Source organism: Scatophagus argus, chromosome 24 (assembly GCF_020382885.2).
Source record: "Scatophagus argus isolate fScaArg1 chromosome 24, fScaArg1.pri, whole genome shotgun sequence".
NCBI classification, from domain to species: domain Eukaryota; kingdom Metazoa; phylum Chordata; class Actinopteri; family Scatophagidae; genus Scatophagus; species Scatophagus argus.
The window spans coordinates 6,801,116-6,809,739 of record NC_058516.1 but is presented as its reverse complement, the minus strand read 5'-3'; the positions used below and the strand labels follow the sequence as shown (position 1 = coordinate 6,809,739).

Below are 8,624 nucleotides of genomic sequence, written 5' to 3'. Positions count from 1 at the left end.
TAATATAAATATTGTGCTACTGCAAAAACTACCCTGTGCTCCTGTGTTCTGAATATGCATTCACTCCGTTTTATGGAGGCACAACAGAAGATGTTCCAACTTGTTTCCATGGCATCAGTCATTTTATTGATCGCTGTCAGTTTTCGCCTATGACACGTGTGACATCCATGTAATGCAAATCTCAGACTTGCTGAGGCGACGGCAACTGTGTGAGAACTCGCCATTCTCGCTCCATCTGCTTGTTTGGAGCGACATCACTGACCAAACAAATGGCTTTTAATGGTCTTGATTTTTGGGAGACAATTGTTAAATTCAGATAGTTGATTAGCACAAATGTTTTCTGGGATGGACAGAAATGGTACTTCAATCCTTATGTGACTATTTTGGAATGTATTCATGGACAAAGCTATTGTTTCTGTACTTAATTTAGCTTTCTGTTGCATTTTGCGTTCATTTTAAGGAAGCTTTCTTTCATTAACCAGGGCACAGTGGTGGATTATTAATTAAAAGGTTGTTTTTTTTTATCAGAGGGGACATTTTGATTAAGTGCACTGCTCAGTGCAGGAATGATCAATGAAGGGTAGCTATCTTTAACTGTAACACTTGGGAATGAACATTAGGAGTGCAATATGACCACATGCTTTGTATACAGGCAATGCTGCTTTCCTGTAGAAAGAGGGAAATTTGTTTATGTGAGTTTCCTGTTTACTTTGCTGAATAATTTCTAACAAGGTCACTTGACTTTTTTGTGGAGAAAACATATAGACAGAAATTACTATTCAAATTAAATGATTTGTCAAAACATTTGGAGACTATCCATCACATACACCTTAGTAATAACAAGTAATGATAAAGAAGTTGGACTGCTCTTCACTGGGTGCAACTTTTGAGAACCACTGGACCCACTACCGCCCTTGTGCACAACTATGTGTTGTTTGTAATGTTGGCAGTGACAAACTGGGGGCCCTCTCTCATTGAAGCCGCCCCCCCTAGTGCCATGTACCCGTACTACACCCCATATGCTGAGAAGCACTGCCCCCTGTGAAATTCCTGACTGCCAGGGTGATTCCTACGGTTACCAAGGGCTGCTTCCTACTGTAGCCTACCGTGTGCTCTGGGGCAAACTCTTTTATAACCTCTGGATAAATTATCAACTACGGGGAATGATATCTCCACCGATAAAGGGTGAGTTACGTTTTAATAACGCAGGAGATGCTGTCGGTCATGTGTATTGTGCAGATGTTAGTGTGCGGGCTCAGTAGTGTGTGAAGCTCTGCCTGACAGGCTATAATGTCCTGTCTTCATGCGTTAAGCCAACAGAAATGTACGTTATCGTGTCTGCCTGTTTAAATACAGGCAGAACAAATGCTGTAGTTAAATGGCCAGGCTGAATGTGTGTTTTAAAGGAAAGTCTGGGGAACACGCCCTTGCTGTCTTGCCTACCTGTATGAAAGACAACGCTTTCAACTTCATTTGAATGCCCTCAAACTGCGGTCACACCAACGCATAACCCCAGACTGGAGAAGTTAACCGTATTTGTTAATTATTCGCTATAGTTTCGAGTTGGTAACAGTGTCGGTTTGGTCAAATGTAGGTTTTCACAGCGCCCTTTTTAACTAGACACTCACAGTGCCAGTCGAGAGACACAGTAAAAAGTCAAGTATGTTTCATACGGTTGACTTGATCCGCATTACCCCGGCTGGTGCACCGCAGCTCAGCTGTAAACTGTAACCTGCGGCGGCAGAGTTGACGCGGACGGATACATTGTAGTACCCCCAGCCTCTGAAAAGAACCAGGAAGCCAAAAACACATGGAACACCCGTCTGAAACCACCTCGATGAGCTTTGGCTTTTTCAAGTAGTCGTACAAATAGGCTGCCGAGGTGTGAGAGAGCGGGGGGGGGGGGCTTTCGAGGCCACGGTGAAACCAGGGAGTTTCCTGCGTCCTATGTCCGCCAGCCTGCTGGGTCACAGGTAGGGGCTGGGCCGGTAAACCTGCTCTGGAGCCCCACCAGACAGATAAGTGATAAAGTGTGAGGCGTATGCTTCTTCTCATATAGAACTACTTTAATCTTTGCTTTAATAATCACAGGTGTAACATAACCATTCCCTTTGTCCCAACTAATGTCAACAGCTTATCTTTTGTGGGATTTATTAGAATATAACTTACTCACCGCCATAAAGGCTAATATTTGTGAGGTGTGTGTTGGCAGAGGGTCAATTTAAATAATTTTACATAATTAAGTCAACAGCATAGGCCTATGTTGTGTTCATGAATGTTGGGCTAATCATTATTTTCCTTAACAATTGTTCAGCTTGTTATCTGAGCAGTTAATCATTTGGTCTAGCAATAAAATATCAGAAAAAGTGTGTAAAACAGGTCAGAACACTTTCAGATTGTTTTTGTCCAACCAACCAACTGACCAAAACAAAAATATATTGTATTTGCCGTATAAAAACACAGACTCGGAGCAGATCCTCACATTTGAGAAGCAAATGGCATATAGTTATAAAATATATCGAATAACTGTCACAATAATGAGTGTAGTTATTCAGCTAATGCAGGGTAGACAGATTTCCTGCCGTTAATTGAGAAAGTTGTTTCTCTTACAGTGCTGATATTCTAATTTTAGACACATGCAGGTGCCAAGTATATTATCCAAGTGTTGTTACTGTGTTGTAGTGACTGTGATACTGACACACATATGAGTAAAACTTGTGTGGTAACATAGGCTGTCATTTTGAGAACTCAGACCAACATTAAATGATTACGACTGTTTCTTCCTCCCCTTAAATTAAACAAGACTCTCATTTTCATGAACTTCTGTTTGCTCAAATGCAATTAACATTTGAAAAGTGTGTGACTGCTGTAGATATTTTAAGTCCCAAAAAAGTGTTTCTGGTTTGCATGCGGCCACAGAGAGAATATTGAAGGTAATGATGACACTTGTCAAGAGCTCTTGGATTTGAGTTGTGTGTGTGCTTGAAAACCATATGGGAGTGTTGCTTGCTTGTGGAGCTCATAACAGGTGTAATAGCAGTAAAAAGCACTTAAGTGTTCAGCTTCCAGGGTCATTATTGGACTTCTTAGCTTTTGGGGTTTTTTTTACTGCTGTATTAGTGGAAAAAATTGAGAAATTTTAGTCTCTTGAGAGTAAACCATAGGCAATATATAATTTCTTTCCTACTGTTTTGTTAACTCTGGGTTTTTCAGTCCAGCTTTGACCATGTTCCTGTGACATGCTACTTCAGCAGAGCCAGGCTCGGTGTTGTTAATATGACATGAGATGAAAAGATGATAGCACTATGGGAAACTGACAGAAGGTATATGTTTCTTGTTTCACTCAGTTAAATTCAGTTCAGTTTTATTATGTTTAAATTAGCAGCAGTAAAGGAATAAAAGTAAAAATATTCTCTGCACTCTCAGCTATCTTTAATTTTCTGAAGATGTGTCATCAGCAGTTAACATCATTAACTTGACGTGGAAATCATAGAAAATAAAGAGATGCTCCGTATAACCACATAACTACAGAACATGCCAGAGAATCAGCACATTTTTTATCTTCAGTATTTAAGTAATCCAGTGATAGTTGATTGCACCTCACTGTGTACACTGTAAACAGGACATATTGATCATTAATTCGGCATACTTTTAATTGTGCCGGTTTGCCAAAAATGTTGGCCCCGAAGCTAATGCAGTCATCAGCAGTTGGTTTATTGACTGACCACTCAGGATCAGCTCATTGTGGTTGCCTAGTAACTACAGCACAAAAATGCAACAGGTAAAAGCTAACAAAGTGAGTCAGGCATATGGTCTTTGGAGTCAGCGTTCGTCAGACATATTTCTTATTGAGATCAGCTGGAAACTGAAAGCAGTCTGTGTTTAAAATTGCACCTTTTGTGCACTTAAGTCAATAAGAAGCACATTTTAATAGTCCAGTCACTTAAAATGCTAGTAGAGTCCCTGGATCTGAGTCTGCTGTTGTTTACCTGTTAGAAATCCTCAGCTGTGTGTCTCTCTGTCTGCTTCTCTGCTTCCATATGCTTCATTCATATCTTACAGGATATCTCTGGGGTTAAATCTGGTGTCACTCGGGAATGTTGATTAAATTCCACAGAATTAATGGCCTTCATTTGCTCAGTCATGGACAGCAACACAGCAAGCATGTGACCGGGCCAAACTTGTTTTCATGCCTTGGCATGTCTCGCGACTGCGGCGGTCACAGAGTTACCTTCTCTCAAGCTGAAGGGAAGTCATTGTGTGGTATGAGCTGTTTGTCTCTTATCATGGCATGAGTAGGTGTGTTATCACAGTGATAATAGAAGCAGAGTTACAGGGGTGTCATGGTTACGGAGGTAGGGAGGAGGTGATGGGGAGAAGTGTCAGCGAGTCAGACGAATGAGCTGCATGCCAATGACTGGAAGTAAGAAAGCATTTGATTTTCATGAATGAAAAAAGCAGATATGTTTCACAGATTGTGTCAGAAATCCAGTCAAATAGTACAGCCTAGTTATCCAGAATTAGTAATTTGATAATTATGTGTTAATCCCCAACTTTGCGTGTAAACCCATCATCTCATGATGGAGAGCATTTGCGCTGAGTAAACACAGGTCATATACACCATTAGCTCTAAATACTGATGAGCTTTTAATAGCAACTTTGCTGGAAATGGCATCACTCCAAGACCACGTGTTGTCTACAAATTCAGCCCTGATGCTTTCAATCAGAGTGTGGTGAAGAGAAATGGCCTTTTTCAAAAACATTTGTTTCTTTTTCACTGTGTTCAGTTGGATAATTATTTTTTCAAAGGACAGAAACTGTTGTTTTTGTGGCGGATCAGTGTAGTAGTGTTGGAATGGTGCAGGAATCAAAGACGAGCAATAAACGGCTGTGGTATTTCAGGATTAATCACTGCTGGGTGTGAATGAGCTCCAGGGGGCTTTTCACTTCTACTCTGTAAAAAGGAAGAACAGATGATCAGCTTGCCTGAAAGGCGATTTTGAATGAAAATGTACCGGATCATCTTATCTGGTTCATTAGATGCTTTATTAGCCGCTTTACACATGAAAACTGGAAGCACTCCTCCGGCTCATTGCTTGACTCCTACTCCTACAGTAAGTGTGTCTTCAAAGGTTCAGGTTGGTTTGCATGGCAGCACCTTGGTGGTTCAGTGACTTTAGACTGTGTGACTGCATCAGGGTCAGTGCAGCACAGTTACTTGACTGAATATTGTTTCTCTGTCTGTTGTTTTGCTTTAAAAGTTCATCAGTGCGTGTTATGGGGTCAGTAACTGCAGCTGGTTGTGAGTCAGCTGTGTGCTTCCCTGAACTTTCCCTAAACCTCTTCAGAAATGGCTGTCTCGCAAATGACTCTAAATCAGCTCAAGCTGCAGCTGCAATAAGGTAGTGATTACAATGTGTATATATACTCCTCTAAATATACTCCTCTGTTTGATGGAGAACTTCCAACGGTACCGGATAGAGATACAGATATTTACACTTTGCAATAGGTCATAACCCATCAATCCTGACTGAACTCCACTGTCAGCAAACTCCAGTGTAGAAAGGATTCACCATGTGCCACATCCTAACTATTGTATATGCGAACGTTACATTGTTAATACAGTAGTATTGCAGGATATTTTTATGAATATCATGTTTTTGCCAAGGGTTTTTGTGATTGTGTTTCTGCATCATGTTGTTTCCAGCATGAAAATGAGAATATTGAGAATAATGATGTTTGAGATGGACATCACACACTGTTATAGGTTGTCATACAGTGACAACCTTGTTGGTATTTTCATGTATTCACTTGAGCGGTCAATAATTGAATCTCGCCAAGTGGCGACACTGATGCATTTATTGGACGTGATGTGAAAGGTGCAGCCGAGCGGCACTGATTTGTTTGTGGTGGCTGACAGCAGATGTCTCATTGCTCCAGTGTAACTTTGCTGCAGCTCTGCACTCAGAGATGACAGTATTTTCTGGGGCTGTTTACACAAGACTGTTTGTTTAGGTTTCCTGTTTAGGACTCTGGATGTTTGTCGCTGATCCTTGAGTCTACTCTAGTTTTTGCACCTGTTACCTTCTGTGTATTATTGTTTCTCTGTTTCATTTTTAGAAGACACTTCATATCCTGAGTGTTTTTTAGGGGAATTTGAGCCTTTTAGTGAAACGCCCAGGTGTCATATTACCTCATGGAATTTGGCACAGGACTGACACACAGAAAATTTCCTGAATAGTGATTCATGTTTTCACAAATTGAGTAAAATTGAATTGTGAGAGATCATACCCTTCATGTTTGATTGCTGTGATAATTTTGCTCTTCTTACGCTCCCGCTCCTTGCTGCCAGTGTTTGCTAGGACAAACAAACTAGCCGGCAGCTCAGCAGGGGTCTTGGATTACTGTGAAAAATCTGCCAGGGGTCCCTGCCTCCCTATCCTCCAAAGTGGGGGATTCCTCCTGTTCAGCTTCAGATTCTCCCTCTGTAAAACAAAAGTGGTTCCGCTAACCAATTTTTTTTCTGGCGTAACAAATTCACAAACCGCACGTGAGAACACCCGCATATCCTGTTTCACTCCAATATAGATCACAAAGACAGGCCTCTCCCTGGGTAGGTATAGTATGTGTTCAACTCTGTACTGTACAGTTTGATCAGCGTTAAGTATCTGAAACGGAGATGATGTGTAGAGACACCAAGCCCTGCATTTGGAAGGATCGACACTGAAACAGGAAGCAATCGATCAGCTTTTAACCTAGCTGTTGTTTTTACTCGTGGCTGCACTCTGAGTGAACCTGGACCATGCACTCATTTAACCCTGTTAAGCTCTCATTTAGCCTCGTGCCCTTGCTAATAAGAGGATTACAACAGGTGATGGAATCGCTTCTTTGATTGTGTCTATTCTGCTTAGCAGTTATTATTCAGTTGGTAAATTCCTGCAGCAGAGCATTAGCAATGCCCAGGCCATTTCCATCTTGGGATAGGTCCCTTTAAACCAGATATGACCCAATTATGAAAAAAGAATTGTTATTGTTAAATGTTGCTGCAGAATATGAGCACAAATATTGTCTTTTTATCTGTAGTCCACATTTAACTGAAAAGGGAAAAGTTCAGTCTGAAGTGTACTTATTTGCTGAGAGTTAGATGAGAAGACTGATACCACTCTCATATTTGTACACTTTATATAAAGCTAATAGCAGCCAGCTAACTTAGCATAAAGACTAGAAATGGGGAAACGGCTACTTTAACTGTCCAAAGGTAACAAAATGGCAAGCAAGGTAACAAGCATCTCTGAGGTGGTTACAAGGTTTTGTACAAGGTGTTAATGACCTTGTACAAACTGTGAAAACAACAAATTACAGTTTTACAGGGGTTGTGAACAGGTTTTATGAAAAGTGTGTTTCTTAAATACTGTTTCCAAGCTGTTTCCTGTTGCACATTTTTACACGGTTTGGTTTTCTTACTTTCTCAGCAAATAAATTAATAAACGTATTTCCTAGACTGTCAAACTATTTCCTGAAACAAGCTGGAACATGGTATTTTTTCCCATTAAGTGTGAAGTGGCCTCCAAGGGAGAGCAGCATAACCGGGCATGGGTCCATATTCATATCTGAATTGCTAAAAGTTATAAAATATAAAAAATATAAACATGTAAAGTAAGTAATAATTAAATGGTGATATAATGATGAAGGCTGTTTGGAAACTCCTGCTTCACTTGAAGTCTTCAGTGTGATCGGCAGTGCAGCCGGCTGTCAGTGAGACTTTGGAGAGAACCAGTTGAGGGAGGATTTGTCACCATGACAGGATGATTCAGACATTTAAAAATGATTTGCAGAACGAGCATATCCAAATATGCAGTTGCACAACCTTCAAAGCATTTTCAGGAGTGTGTGACAGTCATGCAAGCATGCATACATACGCGCACACACACACACAACAGAGTCACTCACAGATGTGCCGACACCACACTTCTCAGAACTGGGTCATAGTAGTTGTTTTGTGCCACAGTGTATTTTTGGACCCAGTAATGTGTGTTTCCCTCCCAAGTGGCAGATAAGGATTGTATTTTGTGCGCTAAATCTGGATCTCTTTCCTGGAGTTGTGGCTGCAGAAAAGGAGGGATGTCTTGCGAGGGAGACAATTTGCATCTGTTTCTCTCCACCTTTAAGGGCGACAGGAGCCATAAATCAAAGTGCACATTCACAGAGGAGCGAGTGTTATCTGAGCATAGATGTGATTTAGGTCTTTTTGAGTTATGTTTTAACTACCTGTGTTTTTCACATCTCGCATATTTAACCCAGAGCTGTTTAAGAAGCTGCGTGTGTGTGAGTGTGTGTGCAGGTGTGTTATATGAGTGTGTTTACAGCATGCCTTAAGCTACCCCTGACTCACTTCTCTCTTTCGCTTTCCCTTTGTGCAGGCACTTAAATGCATTCTTTTAATCTGACCCTTTAGAGTTAAATTAATCACATCCAAACACCCTCCATCTTTGCACCAAATCAAGCACACTCAATAAATGTCCTCTGATCATCCACTAATTCTCCTTACTGCAGTCTTTAAACCCTAAACCTGCTCAGGGACCTTACATGGCATTAGTCCATTTAATGGTTTTAGGTCTGGGTTT

The 8,624-nt window shown here is 40.9% G+C and overlaps 1 protein-coding gene across 5 annotated transcripts in view; it reads left to right on the top strand.

Annotated features, from left to right (window-relative positions):
* The first annotated feature begins 1,035 nt into the window (after positions 1–1,035).
* The window catches only part of LOC124055289 (vang-like protein 1), a 45,370-nt gene continuing 37,781 nt past the window's right edge, over positions 1,036–8,624 (top strand). For 3 of the 5 annotated variants that reach the window (XR_006842600.1, XR_006842603.1, XM_046381949.1), the window contains exon 1: positions 1,036–1,185. The gene's annotated coding sequence lies outside the window, so the exon portion shown is untranslated. Of the gene's footprint in view, positions 1,186–1,237; positions 2,033–8,624 lie in introns of those variants that run through there. The other 2 variants (XR_006842602.1, XR_006842601.1) reach the window with 2 other exon arrangements.